Source organism: Phacochoerus africanus, chromosome X (assembly GCF_016906955.1).
Source record: "Phacochoerus africanus isolate WHEZ1 chromosome X, ROS_Pafr_v1, whole genome shotgun sequence".
NCBI classification, from domain to species: Eukaryota; Metazoa; Chordata; class Mammalia; order Artiodactyla; family Suidae; genus Phacochoerus; species Phacochoerus africanus.
Genome location: NC_062560.1, coordinates 47,545,341 through 47,565,390, shown reverse-complemented (window position 1 = coordinate 47,565,390; position 20,050 = coordinate 47,545,341). Strand labels below are relative to the sequence as shown.

Sequence of the window (20,050 nt, the reverse complement as noted above, 5' to 3'; positions counted from 1 at the left end):
TCCACTTAGGGACCCAGGAAAAGGAACGGCCAGAGGATACATTATTAGAGGTAGAGTCTGTGCCTGCCACGTGACTCCATGATTTCCACCCCCCTCCTCAACAGATCCCAGACTCATAAACATTAGCTTCTTTCCTGCCCTTTGTGCAGCTCCAACTATTTATTTTGTGTGTGGAGGTGGGAAGGTGGGGAGGTGGGGAGGAGGGGAGGGAAGGGCACAGTTTGTACTTCACAGCACGATCTATGCTGGGGCTTGTTTTCTTCTTACAGCAGCCCTGGGAGGTGGATGTCAGCATCTCCATTTTACGGATAAAGACGCTGAGGTACAAACATATTGCATGAACTAGACAAAGCCACAAAGCCAGTAAACAGAGAAAGCAAAATGTGGTCCTGTCCTGGGTCTTCCAGACCCTAAAACCCACGACCAACGGGCGCTGGCCCAGGGACTGAAGCACCCTCCTTTTATCAGTTTAAGCAACAGATCTATCCCACCTCCTGCCCTGTCAACATCTGCCCCAAACAGACAAGGTTAGTGTTCCCTGAGACTTAAGCTCATGCTCTCAATCTAGGAGGAAACAGATAGAGGTCCCAGCTCTTCCTCCGCCCCGCCCCCTCCCACTCCCCGCCCTCCTGCTCTGTGGGTCCATCCAGATGTGGAAATTACTCATTGGGGTCCACTCCCTGCTCCGTCAGGCCACTTCATTGTGAGAGGCACAAACGCCCTACCCCTGCGGCCTTTCTGGTGCCCGCTGGAGTGGCCAAGACAATCAGGCACTTGCAATTCTGAGCCATGGCAAGCCCGGATTCAAAATAAATGTTTGCCCTGGTCCCTTCCTGGGCTGGGCTTCAATTCGTGGGATGGAGGGTGAGCCAGTGTCTACTAGCTGTGTGAGCCTGCTCAGGTCACTGGACTTTTCTGAGCCAGGTTTGTTCAATATGCAAACCATAAAGTGCAAAGGGCAATTACTGGGATCCTACCCAACAACACACATGCTGCTGTGCTTTCAGAATGACTAGAGAGACTCAAAAAGGCAGAAAATAATATACAGATGTGAGATGACTCAAACTGAACTGCTATTTTCCAAAAATCCAAGATCTTTGTATATTTCACATTTGTTCTGGCATCAGCTCCTGCCAGGAGCCAACATATGAAAAGGAAGCTAATGCTAGGAGGAACTGCAGCATTTGGTCCCCAAGGGCCAACATCAATTCTGCCTGGCTGGATGACTTTCCTCATCTGTTGCATAGCAACCTCCCCTGTCAGCTGCCTGTTTTTCCTCAGCACTTCCTCTGTAAAGTGTCTGCAGTGGGACGTGATCAGACTCAGGAAAGGAGATCTGAAACACCATTTTATATGCTTTCTGCTACCATATCTATCTCCAGTCTTGACCTGGCTTACTGAATTCTAGATCTGTAATTTTGCTGCCTACCTCAGTTCTGCAACTGGATATGTTTCTGAATTTTCCAATTAACACGTCCCGAACTGATTCTTTTGTATATCCTCCTCCTTACCAACCTTGTGTGTTTCTCTTTTAGTCATACCCTTCTCTCTCCATTAGAATAAAAGCCATTTATGGAGATGGATTTTTGTTTTATTCAGTGCTGTATTCCTAGTACCTAAAATAATGCATGGCATATTTTACATGCTCAAAAATATTTGCTTAATGAATGAATGAATCCCGCCATCTACCCTTTTGATTAAGCAAGAAACCTGAGAAGCATTCTTTTTTCTTTCCTGTGATGAATCACTTACTTTTCCTCATTACACTAATAATGCATATTCATCATTAAAAATTCAAACATAACCTAAGTACTTTAGAAATTAAACACTCTAAATCTCACACCTTGAGCAAACTGCTATTAAGATTTTAATGTTGGAGTTCCCGTCGTGGCTCAGTGGTTAACGAATCCGACGAGGAACCATGAGGTTTCCGGTTCGATCCCTGGCCTCGCTCAGGAGGTTAAAGATCCGGCATTGCCGTGAGCTGTGGTGTAGGTCATAGACGCGGCTCTGATCTGGTGTTGCTGTGGTTGTGGCATAGGCCGGCAGCTACAACTCCGATTGGACCCCTAGCCTGGGAACCTCCATATGCTGTGGGTGCAGTCCTGGGAAAAGACAAAAAAAAAGACCAAAAAAAAAAGAGATTTTAATGCTATTTTTCCTTTTTTCTTTTCCCCGAGGCATGTGGAAGTTCACAGGTCAGGGATCGAACCCATGACACAGCAGCAACCCATGCCACTGCAGTGGCAATGCCAGATCCTTAACCCGCTGTGCCACAAGGGAAATCCCAATGTACTTTTTCATACAACACTATGCATATATATATTCTTACATAAATGGGGTTACATATATATGCCATAAATATTTTAAATTGTATTCTTTTACTTACTACTTTCCACTTTCTTTCACTTCTACCCCCATTTGTCAGCCATGCATTTTTAACAACCGCTTTTTATATCCATGTTCAAAAAGTCCTTGTTATCGTTTTACAAAGATTAAGATCATATTATACCTTAATGTATTTCTTTAATACTAGTCTACCTCTGATTCATTCTTTTACACTGCTGCATAGTATTCCATGATAGGATGGACCACATTGTATTCAACAATTTCCTCATTGATGGTAATTCATTATGGTTTTAGGTGTCTTGGGCAGAGGTAAGGGAGCATACGCCAACACCACTGAAATAAAATACCTGCGCATATATCCTTATATTTTAATGCTTAACATTTTTTATTCCTATGACATTAGATACTTGGGAGTAAAATCGACAGTGTTTGGTGTTCTAAGACTTTTCCAATATTTTGCCAATCTGATGTGTATTATATCTCCTTCTTTTTCTAATTTTAGGGCTGCACCTAAGGCATATGGAAGTTCCCAGGCTATGGGTCCAACTGGAGCTGCAGCTGTCCATCTATACCACAGCCATAGCAACTAGGGATCTGAGCCTTGTCTGCGACCTACACTACAGCTCACAGCAATGCCAGATCCTTAACTCACTGAGCAAGGCCAGGGATCAAACCCGCGTCCTCATGGATACTAGTCGGGTTCGTTACTGCTGAGCCTCTCCTTGTGGTTTTAATTTACATTTCTGATAAGTAGTGGAACACATATTCAGGTGTTAATGGAGATATTGGATTCCTCTTGTAAAGTACTTGTGCAAGTCCTTCATTTATTTTTCTTGTGTTGTCTGTCTTTATCTTAATTGTTTTGAAGACTTCTTTGTACAGTCCTACAGATGCTTATTGAAATCCCTAGGGCTAGATATATTGCAAATTTCTTTTCCCCCACATTTTAGCAAGATAATATAGTGTGTATACTCTACATACATAACAGTTTCAACTGTAAGAGTCACAAAGGCCAGATATTCACTTTTTCGCATTCCCTTAGCAGCTAAGAGAATGTGATCTGGGATTTGCCAGTGTGGTGGGGTCCTGAAGACCACCCTCAAATTCAATGATTCACTAGGAGCGCTCACAGAACTCGGAAAAGGTGTTTACACTCATGGCTATGGTTTATTACAAGGAAATGGTACTGATTTAAATCCACAAAGCTAAAAGGTGCCTAAGTCAAAGCCCAGGAGAGACCAGGGATGAACTTCCAGCTGCCCTCTCAGTGGAATTGTGCGGCCAGTGCTTAATTCTTCCAGCAACATGTGTGACAATAAGGGAAGCTCACCTGAGCCTCGGTGCCTGGTGTTTTACTGGAGGTCAGTCACGTAGGCATGGAACACCTGGGTGGCTGACCTTACTTGCTCAATTTCCAGCCTGTGCAGAGGTCAAACTAATGACACAAGGCTCAAGGCCGCACTATAAATCATATTGTTAACATAAACCATCTGATGTGGGCCAAAGCCCCGGGTGAACAAAGAGACTCTAATCAGGCATGATATGTCAAAGGCCTAGAGGTTATCTCCCAGGAACCAGTCAAGAGCTAGACTTTTTTGGAATGTTCAAACGTTTTTTGGAATGCACAGGATCTGAACACTCCAGACCTGCCAAGTCAAGTCTTTCACTGCACAAACAGCCATAACTCCAATCTAATACTTGATCTGAAAGGAGTGATTCAAAGATGCAATGATGGAATTCAATACCTTATCTGTGGTGATGGAAGCAGGAACCAAAATAAAATCTAGTTCCGAGCAGCAGCACTGATAGCAGGGCCGAGGCAGCATCCAGTATTAGTGTTCAGCAGTGGCAGTAATGGTATCCAACCAGCTAATATTTATGGCACTTTGCTTTTTTTAGGGCCGCACCTGTGGCTTATGGAAGTTCCCAGACTAGGGTCGAATCGGAGCTGCAGCTGAGGCCTGTGCCACATTCACAGCAACGCTGGATCCAAGCCACATCTGTGACCTATGCTGCAGCTTGCAGCAAGGCTGGAGCCTTAACCCACTGAGTGAGGCCAGGGATTGAACCCTAATCCTCATAGAAACTATGCCGTATCCTTAACCTGCTGAGCTACAAAGGGAACTCCTATGGCATGATTTTTGAAATACAGAATTTTTACTAATTCTACTACATTAACATATTTTTTAAATGTTTTACTTTTAATTAACCATAGGTGCACAGAAAAAAGATAATACAGAGAGGTCCTATGTACCCTTTAGCTGTTTCCCTCAATGGGCACATTGAGGTAACTATAATACAACATCAAAATCAGGAAACTGACATTGGTATCACATCTGTGTATATAGTTCTATGTCACTTTATCACATGTGGCAGTTTCCACAGTAACCACAACAACCAAGATACACAACCATTCTGCTACCACAAAGATTTACTTGTACTACCCCTTTATGGTCACACTCACCTCCATTTCCTCCACTATTACTAACCCTTGGAAGCCATTAATGTCTTCATCTCTCTAACTTTAACATTTCAAGAAGGCAATAAAATTGGAGTCATACAACATGTCACGTTTTGAGTGATTTTTTTTCACTCAGCATAATGCCTATGAGATATTCCAAGTTATGTGTTTTTACCTTTTTATTACCAAGTACTGCTCAGTGGTATAGATGTGCCACAGCTGATTTCACCATTCACTCACTGAAAGACATCTGGGTGGTTTCCAATTTGCGCCATTAGAATAAAGCTGCTATAAACATTTGTGTACAATTTTTTCTGTGAACATAAGATCTCATTTCTCTGGGATAAATGCCCAAGAGTGAAATTGCTAGATTGTGTAATAAGAGCATGTTAGTTTTATAAGAAACTTGCCAAACTTTCCTTGAGTGATTGTATCATGTTACATTCCCACCAACAATGTGTGAATGGATCTATTTTCTCCAAATCCTTGCCAGCATCTGTTGTCAGAATGTTTTAGTTCTTCTGATAAATGTGAAATAATAACTCATTGTGGTTCTAATTTACATTTCCCTAATGGCTAATGATGTTGAAGATTTGTAACATGTGCTTACTTGCCATCAATATGTCCCCTTTGGTGAAATGTTTCTTCATGTCTTTTGTCCATTTTCTAATTGAATTCCTTTTTTAAGTGTTGAACTTGGAGAATTTATATGTACTATGTATGAGTCTCTTGTCAGATATATGGTTTGCAAATATCTTCCAGTTTGTAGCTTGTCTATTCATCCTCAATGGAGTCACATGAAACTTCCCATAGGAAGTCCAATTTATTGAGTTTTTTTTTCCTTTTAAAGACTGTGGTTCCTGTGTCATTTCTAAGAACTCTTCAACAAGCCCTAGGATATGAACACTATATCTTACATCATAAAAGTCTGGTTTTAATTTTTATATGGAAGTCTATCATCCATTTGGATTTAAATTTTGAATGACATGTGAGGTCTAGGTCGAGTTTCATTTGGAAGGATGGAAGTAGCAGAGCTATGGAAATCCATCCAGTCATTCCAGCACAATTTGTTTAAATGAGAATTTTTCCATTGAGATATGTTTTTACCTTTGTCAAAAATCAGTGTGAGGCTATTTATGAGTTTTCTATTCTGTGCCATTGGTCTATGTGTCTATTCATCCATCAATACCACAGTAGTCTTGATTACTGTAGCCATACGAAGTCTCAAAGTTTGACAGAATTCTATTCTTCTTTTTCAGAATTATTTTATCTATTATTCTAGTTCTTTTTTCATATGTTTTGAAATGTATCTATGAAACATCCTACTGTGATTTCAATAGCGACTGCATTCGACTTGCATATCAATCAATTTAGGGAGAATTAACATCTTTTCTATGTTGATTCTTCTAATCCATGAATACAGTATATTTCTCCTTTTATTTTGACCTCTGGTTTCTTCATCAGAGTTTTGTATATTCTGCTGTTGTTGGGTGGAGTGTTCTATAAATATCAATTAGATTCTGTTGGTTGATGATAGTTAAGTTCTTCTACATCCTCCCTCTGAAGCCTATGTTGTTATTTACATTACCACTCTGGCTGTCTGGTGATTAATATTTGCATGGTATATATTTAACATCTTTTTACTTTCAACCTTCTTTTATTCTTATATTTGAGCTGAGTTTCTTATAAACAGTATGTAATTAGGTAACATTTGTTTACCTACTCTGCCAATCTTTGTCTTTAATTGGTGTATTTTGACTATTTACATAGAATTTTATTGTTGATATATTAGGGCTTAGGTCTGTCTTTTTATTTTTTATGTGTTCTTTCTCTAGCTTTTATTAGAATAAAAATGCTATGGTCTGAATGTTTGTGTCTCTCCAAAATTGAAACCTTAACCCTCAAAGATAATAGATTTAGGAGGTAGGCCTTTTGGAGGTGCTTAGGTCATGAAGGTGGAAATCTCATGAATGCATTTAGTGCCTTAGAGGCTCCAGTGCGATCTCTTGCCCCTTCCACTATGTGAGGAATCAGTGAGAAGGTGCCAGCTCTGAACAAGAGGGCCCTCACCAAATGTGACCACACTGATGTCTTGATTTTAGACTTCTGAGCTTCCAGAACTGTGAGAAACAAATTTCAGTTATTTATAAACTACTCAGTCTGTGGTATTTTGTTATAGCGGCCCACATGGCTATGACAAATTCTGTTTTGATTTACCTATAATGTTTCTGAGTGCACAGCTTTTCACAGACTTTTGTAGTGGTTGCTACAGCTATCACATTTTATATATGTGTAATGTATCACAATCCACTCATGGAACATTCTACTAGTTTAGTGAAGTACAGAAGCCTAACCTGTGTTTACATGCTTTTACCATCATTTATAACATAATTTACATTCATAATTTATATATATATATATAAATAATTGCCTTAAATATTCCTCTACACATATTGAGAACAGAGGCATTATAATTCTTGCTTCAATCATCACATATAATTTAGAGAACTCAAGAGGAAAGGGAAAGTCTATTATGTCCCATATTTTACTATTTGTTGTTTTTTTCCCTTACTGATGGTCCAAGATTCTTTCTTTTATCATTTCCTTTCTTTTCCAAAAACTTTTAAATTGTATTATTAAAATAATAATAATTAATAATTATTAGGATTATTATTATTTTAGGATAGGTAGGTTGATGACAAATTCTCTTAAGTTTTCCTTCTTCTGAAAATACTTTGATTTCCTTTTTATTTCTGAAGAACAGTTTCATTGGGTCAATAATTCCAGGTTGACAGTTCTTGCAGCACCTGAAAAATGTGGCCTTCATGGTTTCTAATGAGTAATCTGCTGTCATTGATTTGGTGTTTTCCTATAGATAAGGTGTCATTTCTCTCTCTGGTGTGTTTTGAGATTGTTTTATTTCTGTCTTTAGCTTTGAGAAGTTTGAAAATGATGTGTCTTGGTGTAAATCTTTGGCTGTATCCTGTTTGAAGTTTGCTCAACTTCTTGAACCCGATTATGCTTCTCCCAAAATTTGGAAATTTTCAGCCCTTCCTCCTTCTCTCCTTCTATGACCATGATGACACCTATGTTAGATCTTTTGCAATAGTCCAACAAGTGCCTGGGGCTCTGTTTATTTTGTTTTTCAGTCTATTTTCTTCTGTCAGGTACAATAATTTCTATCATTCCACCTTCAAATTCACTAATTCATTCTTCTGTCACTTTATTCTGCTGTTGAGCTCATCTACTGGTTAAGTCATTTATTGGATTTTTCAGTTCATAAATTTCTTTCTGATACTTCTTTGAATCTTGTAAAGAGATTTACATCTTTTGGAGATTTTCTATTTCTTTGTTGAGAGTTTCCATTCTTTCATGTGTTCTATGAACAACTGCTCATTTCAACAATTTTATCCTGGGTATTTAAAAACCTTTGTAGATGATTCTAATAGCTGTGTCATCTTGATGTTGGTGTGTGTTGACTGTCTTTTCTCATTCAAGTTGTGATTATCATAGTTCTTAATTTAACAAGTGATTTTCAATTGCATTCAGGACATTTTGCATCCTATAAGTATACGAATCTTATTTAAATCTTCTCTCTTACCACATGGGTCCAAGCCCACATTCCCACTTAGCCTGGAGAGAGTGGAGACACCTGGGAGAGAGGGGCTCCTTGTTACTGAGAGCTAAGTGAGAGTTCTAGCTCCATATTAAGCTTTTGCTAATACCACACTGACTGAGAGAAATCTAGGTGTGTAATTATGTGAGTATCATTGCTAGAGCTGGGTGCTGATAAAAATCCTGACTCTCCACCAGGTCTTCTTTGGACATGATCCCAATGGTTAGTGGGAGGACTATCTCATTATCACCTATTAGAGATGAGGATCCAGGTTCCCCACATGGTCTCTGACAACATGGGGAGTGGATTGTTCCTATTTCCCATTCACTCTTCTCTAACATTCTATCAGGAAATTTGAGACCTTATTATAGCCTGGCAAAGGTGGACGTATAAGGTTTCCAGTTGGTTTTTGCTTGTTTGTTTTTGCTAGCAGGAGTGGGGCCACAGTTTCTCCTCTGGTATTTAGCTGGAGTAGAGCAGTTATTGTCTAAAAAAAATCGTGGTCTTGCTATGCTGTCTTTGTCTTTTAGAGTTATGTTGGGGCCTTTTATTTTTTTGGTCTGTGCCCTTTGGTGTTTCCAGTTTGCCAGCTTCTCCAGCATCTGGTCTGGGATATATGCAGCAAAAAGAAAACCCAGGGAACTCGAGTATGTTATCTTATCTCCTACTTTCAGGGTCTTCTCATGTGTGTTTATATATAAAGCCCAGGGACAAATAGGGAAAAGTACATCTATACCATTTATCCTTTCCTGTTGGAAGCAGAAGCCCCCAATTCTAGTATTTTTTAGTTAATAATTATAACTAAGATTTCTAATGTAAAATCATCCTGTAGGAAAAAATAACTTGATCACTAATTTTACAATATATCGTACTCATTCTGATGTCTTATTTAACTCCTTGAAACATCAAAAACAATATTGGTAATTATCTCTTGGGTAACATCCCTTTCTTTTTCTTGAAATGGCTTTACCATTTCACCACTTAGAGTGTTTGTTGCTTTTTTATAAGTAGTTTTTAAATATCATATTTAGTAGTATTTCTCCTCTTATTTTGCTTACAGTTATTCATGTCTCTCTCTGCCTTGTTTCCAAATATAGTTCATCACCTATTCCTATTGATTCTACCATTTTAATTACACCTTGTTTCCCATTCTATTCTCTCACTTTTCATCATATTATTGTTAGAAGAAAGCATGAAGAGAGGGAAAAATGGAAAGAGAAAAAGTGAAAAGAGAGGGAATGAAGAGGGAGAGAGGAAAGAAAGAATAAAAATTTAAGAATAAGTGCTAACAGTGGTTGAAAGTAAATGTAATTATTAAGATAAGGAGAAATAAGAGAATGGACAAAGAGGGGTTATGAAACTGAAATAGAAAAAGCAGGAGGAAACAGAATAAGGAAGCAGAATGCAAAGGAGAGAAGAGATGTAGAAGGGAAGCGTGTGAAAAGGGGGTGGAAGGAAACAGACAAACTAAGGGGTAGACGAAAAAGAAAGGAAAATAATCAAGGAGAAGGAAGAAAAAGAGGTAGGATGGTGTAGAGAAAATAACTAGGGAGAAAAGAGAAGTGTTTGAAGTAAGAGGCACAGGGCAGAGGAGGAGGAGGGGGAAGAGGAGGAATAATGGCAGAGTTCACTCTTCAGAGAGAAGAATGTTTAATTTTAGAAGTTCTCTTCTTTTCTTCTCAAATACTCAGTTTTCATTATATTTGGTATGCATCAAAGTGCCAGAGGTCATTTCTTACATACCATCACTCTTGCCTGGAGGTAAGACCACTGTGGTTTTCAATTAGTAAGAAATACATTCCCCACATTTTGAATAGATACCTTTGTTTGTGATACTTAGCATTTATCACTTAATTTTCTGATGCTGGTTGTTCATTAGGTATGGGTATTACCTGACAAGTATAAGTATGCAGGAAATTTAAGTTTTCTTTTTCTCTGCAACTCAACTTGAATTCTATGTCAAGTTCCCAATCTATTGAGTGGCTGAAACTTAACTCCAACAGCACGGAGTTTCTTTCCCTCATCCCACAATTTGGGCTTGTGTCCAAGTTATGGTTATCTTAGTGTCAAAGCATCAGGATGGGTGATATATGTTGAGTATCATATATCCATGCTGACAGGACAAGATGTTACATCTGGTTCACCACTGTCTGTCCGAGCAGGTAGCTGTTGAGTTGAGCTTCATTCTTTACTACAAAGTCCCTTTGGGGTCTGACTCCTTCTGACGGTGGCATATGAGGGTATCATATACCACTCATATACATGGGAAATATTCTACTGCTCCTGTCATATCCTGGGGCTTGTTCACCTCTGTGAGGCTGTCTTTGCTTAACATATTTTTCTTATATTCCTGTGATATCCTGAGCTGTGGCAAACTACGTGAGATGACTCAGTACTAAGAATGCCTACAGACAGCATACAACCATTGCTATTTTGTAGTCTTGTCCTCTTCCTGGCTTTACCCAGGAAGTAAGGTACAAGGCCACATTGCTAGATCTCTAAACTTATCTGGGGTTTCTTCCCATCCCAGGAATATAGGGCCTAGGTTTCTCCTTTTTTTTAGGAACCCACAATATCTACTGACTCCTTGCTTCCTCTTTGCTTTTCTTCCCAACAGAATAAACGTGAGGCTAAAGGTACAGCCCTGAAAATAAGCGCAAACAATAATAAAAAGCTAAACAATCTAAAAGTCAATGGCTTTTCTTGGACCTGATGGAGAAATGAAGTTTTAGAGCAAACCACCATCCTGAAATATTGAGGGACAGGCAAATCAAGAGTCACAGATGGGCTCTGCTTACCTAAAGCAGAAGCTGCTAGAACCATAAACTTGTAGGAACTCTTAAAGGAAAATTGTGACAAACTTCTAGATGGTGAGCGTGGACTAGAGTGAGAGTGAGCAACTCTCCTAGGAATTGTCATAGGGTTTATTTCCAGGACTCTCACCCGGTTCTCACAGTAAAGATTTGAAAAAGACACCCTTGTGGCCCTGGCAGGAAAAGGGAAACAGTTCTTGTAAATATCCTTGTGAAATATGCCCGGAGCTTTCTCCTTAGAAAAGGCCTACTTTCCAGGAGGAAAGACAACTAGAGCCTTGTCTCAGAGCCATGAAGGTAGGACATTTTTCTTCTTATTCCAGTCCCCCTCTAACTATCCTATCTCACCTAAGATGTGTATATGAGGGTGAAGGGACAAGGAATATATAAGAAATACCTGTAAAGGTCATAGGCCAGAATCACAGACCCACTAAAACACTGAAATTTAATTGGAATATTACAAAACATTCTTTTCCCCATACCACACCACCATACCAACAGGGCTCCAATATAATAGCAGTGGATTATAGCTGAATGAGCTGCAGGACAGATGCTCTAAGGAAGCCCAAAGTCAGGAGAAGAGACAAAATCAAGAATAATAGAGGAATATGAAGCCTCTGGCTCCTATTGCTAAAGCAAATTTTAAAAAAAGCCCAACTCCTAGCAAGATTAACATAAATCTTCACACTAGAGGCCTCTCTCTCTTAGTTCCTATTACCTGACATGTCCAGTTTTCAACAAAAATTACAAGGTGCACCAAAATGCAAGAAGAATTCACAATAGCCAGGACATGGAAACAACCCAAATGTCCATCCACAGAGGATTGGATTCGGAAGAAGTGGTATATATACACAATGGAATACTACTCAGCCATAAAAAAGAATGACATAATGCCATTTGCAGCAACATGGATGGAGCTAGAGAACCTCATCCTGAGTGAAATGAGCCAGAAAGACAAAGACAAATACCATATGATATCACTTATAACTGGAATCTAATATCCAGCACAAATGAACATCTCCTCAGAAAAGAAAATCATGGACTTGGAGAAGAGACTTGTGGCTGCCTGATGGGAGGGGGAGGGAGTGGGAGGATTGGGAGCTTGGGCTTATCAGACACAACTTAGAATAGGTTTACAAGGAGATCCTGCTGAATAGCATTGAGAACTTTGTCTAGATACTCATGTTGCAACAGAAGAAAGGGTGGGGGAAAAATGTAATTGTAATGTATACATGTAAGGATAACCTGACCCCCTTGCTGTACAGTGGGAAAATAAAAAAAATGCAAGAAGAAAAAGTCTGAAGAGACAAAACATCAGTCTCAAATATGACAAAGCTGATGGAATTATCAGACAGGGAATATAACATACTATAATTAATATGTCAAAGGCTCTTATCTAAAAAGCAAACAACACGCAGGAACACATAGATAATGTAATCAGAGAGATGGACATCCTAAAAAAGAATCAAAAGGAAATGCTAGAAAAAATATATACACTATAACAGAAATGAAGACTGCATTTGAAGGGCTCGTTAGTAGACTGGGTATGGCTGAGGAAAGAATTTGTGAACTTGAAGATAGGGAAAGAGATACTTCCCAAACTGATATATAAGTAGAAAGAAGAATGAAAAAAAATAGAACAAAACATTCAAGAAATATGGGACAATTTCAAAGGATGTAACATATGCCATAACTGGAACACCAGAAGGAGAAAAGAGAGAATGGAATAGAAGAATATTACAAATAATAATGGCTAAGACTCTTCCAAAATTAAGGAAGACAACAAATCACAGGTCCAAGAAGCTCAGAAAACACTAAGCAGGTAAATACTAAAAAAACTAGGGATAGACTGGGAATCTGGGGCTAATAGATGCAAACTATTGCCTCTGGAATGGATAAGCAATGAGATCTTGCTGTATACCACTGGAAACCACATCTAGTCACTTATGATGGAGCATGATGGAGGATAATGCGAGAAAAAGAATATATATGTATTATATATATATTATATATGTGTGTGTGTGCACACGTGTGTATGTGTGTGTGAGACTGGTCACTTTGGTGTACAGTGGAAAATTGACAGAACACTGTAAACCAACTATAATGGAAAAAATAAAAATCATTAAAAAAAACTTTACACTGAGGCACATCATATTCAAATTGCAGAAAAACAAAAACAATGAGAATATTTCCACCTATTTTCATCAGTGATATTGGCCTATAATTTTCTTTCTTTCTTTTTTTTTTTTTTTGTGGCATCTCTGTCTGATTTTGGTATCAGGGTGATGATGGCCTCACAGAATGAGCTCGGGAGTGTTCCTTCCTCTGCATTTTCTTCGAAGTGTTTCAGAAGGATAGGTGTTAACTCTTCTCTAAATGTTTGATAGAATTCACCTGTGAAGTCATCTGGTCCTGGACTTTTGTTCTTTGGAAGTTTTTAAATCACAGTTTCAATTTCAGTACTTGTGATTGGTCTATTCATATTTCTATTTCTTCCTGGTTCAATCTTGGCAGGCACATGAAATGATACTCAACGTCACTAATGATAGAGAAATGCAAATCAAAACTACAATGACCTCACACCAGTCAGAATGGCCATCATCAAAAAGTCTACAAACAAAAAATGCTAGAGAAGGTGTGGAGAAAAGGGAACCCTCCTACACTGTTGGTGAGAATGTAAATTGGTACAACCACTATGGAAAACAGTACAGAGGTTCTTTAAAAAAATATAGAACTACCATATGATCCTGCAATCTAAATGGGCATATATCCAGAGAAAACCATAATTCAAAAAGACACATGCACCACAATGCTCATTGCAGCACTATTTACAATAGCCAAGACATGGAGGCAATCTAATTGTTCATCAACAGAGAAATGGATAAAGATGTAGTATATATATGCAATGGAATATTACTCAGCCATTAAAAAGAAAATAATGCCATTTGCAGCAATATGGATGCACCTAGAGATTATTACACTAAGTAAAGTAAGTCAAAGACCAAATATCATGATATCACTTGTATTTGGAATCTAATTTTAAAATGATACAAAAGAACTTATTTACAAAACAGAACAAAGATTTCAAAATCAAACTTTTGGTTACCAAAGGGGAAACATGGGGGGAGGTGATAAATTAATATATACACACTACTATATATAAAATAGATAACTAACAAGGACCTGCTATATAGTAAAATCTACTCAATATTCTGTAATAACCTACATGGGAATAGAATCTGAAAAGGAATGGATATATGTATATGTGTAACTGATTCATTTTGCTATACAGCCAAAACTAACACAACATTGTAAGTAAACTATATTCCAATAAAATAGAGAGAGAGAATGCTGAAAGAAGCCAGCCAGAGGTGGAAAAAAAATCTAACTATATTTATAGCAGAACAAGGATAAGAATTACAAAAGACTTCTTCAGAAAGCATGCAAGCCAGCAGAGTGGAGTGAAATATTTAAAATGTTAAAAGAATGAAACCCACTGACCTAGATTTCTATATCTAGCAAAAGTATCCTTTAAAAGTGAAGGAGATATAAGGACGTTCTTGGACAAACAAAAACTGAAGGAATCCATCATCAGTACATCTGCCCTGCAAGAAGTGTTAAAAGATTTTTTTCAGTCACAAGGAAAATGATAGGTGACCAAAACTTAGAATTATATAGACAGGAAGAGCATTGGAACGGGAATAAATGAAGCTTTCTTTCAAAGAGGAAATCAAAACTACAGTGATAGATATTTGGGGATGCTTTAATCAAAAGAAATCTATGCAATGTATTTTTTCATTACTAAATAACTACGTGCTGAGTTCCCATCGTGGCTCAGCGGAAACGAATCTATATGACTAGCATCCATGAGGTTGCGGGTTCGACCCCTGGCCTCGCTCAGTGGTTTAAGGATCTGGCATTGCTGTGAGCAGTGATATAGGTCGCAGACACGGCTCAGATCCTGCGTTGCTGTGGCTATGGCATAGGACAGTGGCTATAGCTCTGATTTGATCCCTAGCCAGGGAACCTCCATATGCCGCGGGTGCGGCCCTAAAAATACAAAATAAATAAATAACTACATGCGATTCACAAAAGAAATATCTTAAACATAAACATTTAGCAAGGATAAAATAAATGAATGAAATAAGTTATGGCACACAATAAACAAAAGATATACTAATATTAGACATAGCAATTTAAGGCAAAACATGATAAAATACACTACATGATATCAACAGAATAATATAAATAAAATACAAATCATAATGGATATGCCAGAAGGAATAATAAAACCAAAGTCATAGCATGCAATTATAACATCCCTCTCTAAGTGAATGATAGATTAATCATACAAAATAGAACTCTTGAAACTCTTACAAAGATACTATACATTGAGGCTCAAAAATAAAACATTATGGTGCCTCAAAATGAGCATTATGGAACTCTCAAATCCCTCTTCCATGTTTTCTGAACTGAAGCTAACTTGATTTCCTCTCTTTCATTTACTTATGTGTAAGAACATAGAAAGAAATTTTAAAGTACCGTATGCTTATGAGGTGCTATGTGCTGAGGAAATAATGATGAGCAAAAACACACATATTACCTGCTTTTAAGGACTAATGGATCTCAGCTAATGTAAACAAACTGAGCTCAGTCACATATAATTTTAAGAAATCTTACTGAGTTTTTGATGCCAGTTTGCATCATGGGAGCAGCCAAAGTGACATCTTGAAATTATATCAAATGACACTGTTACAAATTTAAACAGTCTCCTCATCTCCTTTCCAGTTAATTCCTCAATCCCATCACCAAGCAATTAACATTTTGCTAACAAGAAGGAGTTATCTGAAGGGATAATCAGAAGAAGCCTGCAAGTAGAGCCTCCATGCACAGCATGAAGATGTTTCTTTGTTATTTTATCAGATGATCTTACCATACAGGCTCTTGGTATCTTGTAACATACAGGCTCTCTATCATTTGCACTGGTAAATTCAGAGGTATATCTTAATGTTCTCAGATACCTGGGATACGATTTAGCTCCACATGTGTCTTTTAATGTTCAGCATCAATATGAAACTTATAAACTGCCTAATTTGAGAGTCATGAAGCATTAACAACTATACCAAATACAGAGCTGCACTTAGATAAGTCATCACATACTTCAGCGTTACGGCATTTCCTGATTTCATTTTATGAAACAAGGATCATCTGAAAAACACTGGGATACCACACCAACTCCAACACTGTATACACACACACCCATATGTGTAAGGGCAATTAATATCTCCATTGAGACTTTTTTAGTACATGACATTAATCACAATTATTTTGACATAACATTTTCCATGACATTAAAAAAGCCTTTGCAAATTTCTTTATGATAACTATGCAATACCCAGTGATATACATTTATCTATGATTAATTAACAAAGGTACTGTTTCTATTTATTTTTGTTAAGAAGATTATCATTTTTTTTGGTCTTTTTTGTTGTTGTTGTTGTTGTTGTTGCTATTTCTTGGGCCGCTCCCGAGGCATATGGAGGTTCCCAGGCTAGGGGTTGAATCGGAGCTGTAGCCACCGGCCTACGCCAGAGCCACAGCAACGCGGGATCCGAGCCGCGTCTGCAACCTACACCACAGCTCACGGCAACGCCGGATCGTTAACCCACTGAGCAAGGGCAGGGACCGAACCCACAACCTCATGGTTCCTAGTCGGATTCGTTAACCACTGCGCCACGACGGGAACTCCAAGAAGATTATCATTTTGATGACTTTTTTCCCCACAACCTTCAGTGCATATCTCCAATTATTTTCTTATGGTATTATATTAGAAATGAAATTACAGGAGTTCCCTGATGGCATAGTGGTTAAGGATCTGGCACAGCCACTGGGGTGGCTCAGGTCACTGCTGCAGCACAGATTTGATCCCTGGCCCAGGATAGTGTGCCTGGGTTGTGCCCCCCCCAAAAGAAATGGAATGGAATTACTAGGTCAAAGGTGTAGAGAACTATTTTAAGGCTGCTATTCAATAATACCAAAATACTTTCCAGAAAGATTTTTATCAACACTAGTAATGTAGAAGAGGTCTCATAGATCCTTGATAGTACTGAGTATTTGTTTTAAAAATATTTTCCAGTTTGATAGACAAAATGATATTTAATTGATTTAAACTGTATTTCTTTCATGACTAATGAAGTGGAACACACTTTCAATGTTTACTAGTCATCCATACTTCTGCTGTGAGAGTTCTTTCAATTAAGGATATTAGCCTAATATCTATCATATTTGTTGCATTTTTTTTAAGTTCATGGCTTGCCCTTTAATTTTGTTTATGAATTCTTAATCTAGGAGAAAGTGTAAACCATTACTTTCTTTTCCATTGTAATTTCCTCTATTTTTTAATGTTACAGGTGTCTTCCCCAATCCAAAAGGCAAATAAATATTCATTTTGCTGGAAATTATTTTGGAAATGCATCTTTAGGGCATAAAAAATATCTATACTTTCTCAGTAATTTACCTTTCAAGACTATGTTCTAAGTGGGAAGTTAAAAATCTGAATTATTTTTGATTTTAAAGACAGAAGCATGCTTCTTTTGCAGTATAAAGTAAGGAAACAATACAAATTCAGTAGGATATTTAATGGGACTTTTAAAACTGCCTCAGAATTTTTGTTAAAGCCACATAACTAAAAAAAAAAAAAATACATGCCACATATCCCCACATTCTAAAGAGCATCACCAAAGAGTCCTGAATGCAATCCCATAGGGCTTAGGCAGGCACAGCAGACTAGTCATGTTATTGATACTTATTCCATTCCTTCTCAGCTCAAATGTACTTAAAGACTAGAAAGAATTAAAGAATAATTTACAATGTTGTGAGTCTTGGCTTGGGAAAGAGTGTTTACCCCCTTCCCCCTTTAAGGAAGGGAAGGGCATGTGACTCTCTTGCCAAAGCCATGTGAAGAGGGATCCAAAGAACCACTTACAGAGACTGAGGGAACCTGCATAAGATAAGAAGAGAGGGAAGTGTTTTATCGCACTCTGGATAATCAATAGTTTCCCTCCAGATTGGAATTTTTGATGATTAGTAAAGTTTGGCTTGCTCCTAAAGACTCCTCTACACTGAGTGCATTCCTATGGCTTTTCTTCACCAGGAATTCAACCATACTTAGTAACTTTTTTTAATAGTGAAGTATAGTTCATTTATAATATTACATTAGTTTAAGGTATACAACAGAGTGATTCCCTATTTTTATAGATTATATTCCATTAAAAATTATAAAATAATGGCTATATTTATCTGTGCCGTATAAATATTCTTATAGCTTATTTATTTCATACATGGTAGTTTATGCCTCTTAATCCCCTACTCCTATCTTGCCCACCCACCCCTTCCCTCTCCCTGCTAGTAACCCCTAACTTGTTCTCTATATCCGAGAGACTGTTTTGTTACACTCATTTTATTTTGTCTTACCCTGTCTGATTTATTTCAATAAGCATAATACCCTATAGGTCCATCCATGTTGTTGCAAATGGCAGAATTTCACTTGCTTTTATGGCTAATATTCCATTGTAGTTATATACCCATCTTCTTTATGCATTCATCTGTTTTTATTTTATTTGCTTTTTTTTAGGGCCACACCCGCAGCATATGGAAGTTCCCAGGCTAGGGATCCAACTGGAGCTGTAGCTGCCGGCCTAGGCAATAGCCACAACAACATGGGATCCGAGCCGTGTCAGCTCACGGCAACGCCAGATCCCCAGCCTACTGAGCAAGGCTAGGGATCAAACTCACATCTTCATGGATTACTAGTTGGGTTTGTTTCCACTATGCCACAACAGGAACTCCCTGATAACACATATTTTTAATGTACAACTGTACAACTGTCACTTCTATCTGATACTTGGCAGTAATAAGGAAAGCAACCAGCTCAAAGGAGAGGAGAGGAAGAGGAGAAAGAAGAGGAAATGTAAATGAAAAGAAAGGAAAGGAAAGGATTATCTAACAAGTTTCCACCATATAGCTTCCTAAGAGGTAAGCCAAAAACCAAATTTACCCTCCAACCTGATAAAAAAAAAAAAAAAAAAAAGGAGGACAAGAAATATGAAAGCTCAGAGTATTCCCTTAGTTTAGGTGACAGAGATGAGATCAGAAAGACCAAGGAGGCCAGGGTTCAGAGAAAATTATACCAAAAAGGAGAGAGCCACACTTAAGGAGAACGCCAGGGATCTTTGAAGGTTTGCCATTAAGTATTTAGCAGAGTAGTGATCAGTGAATGTTTACAAGAAAATTACCTAAAGCTGGGAAAAGAGCCACCTGTTAAAGGGAACAAGTATCAGAAGCTCAAACAGGTCTGGGGATCATGCCTGCTCCCACCATTCAGAGCATGAGGCATGGGGTATTCTGATGGGTCTTGCCTCAGTAGGCTGGGCTAATTTAACTTCACGCAAAACATTGCTGTGGTCCTGCCTAATAAATCTGAAAAGCTAGACTTGAAAAAAGATTTAACTGCTTCCAAGTAACTACTTCTCACAAAAAAGCTCAAGAAGATGTATAATAATTTGAAAGTAGCACCAAAAGGGAAAAAATTTATACCAAAATTTTGCCCAAAGGAAAAGTTCATAATGCCTGGCATCTGATTTAAAAAAAAAAAAAAAAAAAGTCATACAAAGAAGCAGAAAAACGGGACCATCATGAGGAGAAAAATCAATCAATTCAAACTGACACAGAACTTACACAGATGCTATATTTAGCAGACAAGCACATCTTAAAAGTTATTATAACTATGTTCCATATGTCCAAAAGGCATAA

General features: G+C 38.1%; 1 protein-coding gene across 2 annotated transcripts in view; it reads right to left on the bottom strand.

Annotated features, from left to right (window-relative positions):
* The window catches only part of MAGED1 (MAGE family member D1), a 71,581-nt gene that overhangs the window by 7,213 nt on the left and 44,318 nt on the right, over nucleotides 1–20,050 (bottom strand). The gene's annotated exons all lie outside the window — the stretch shown is intronic.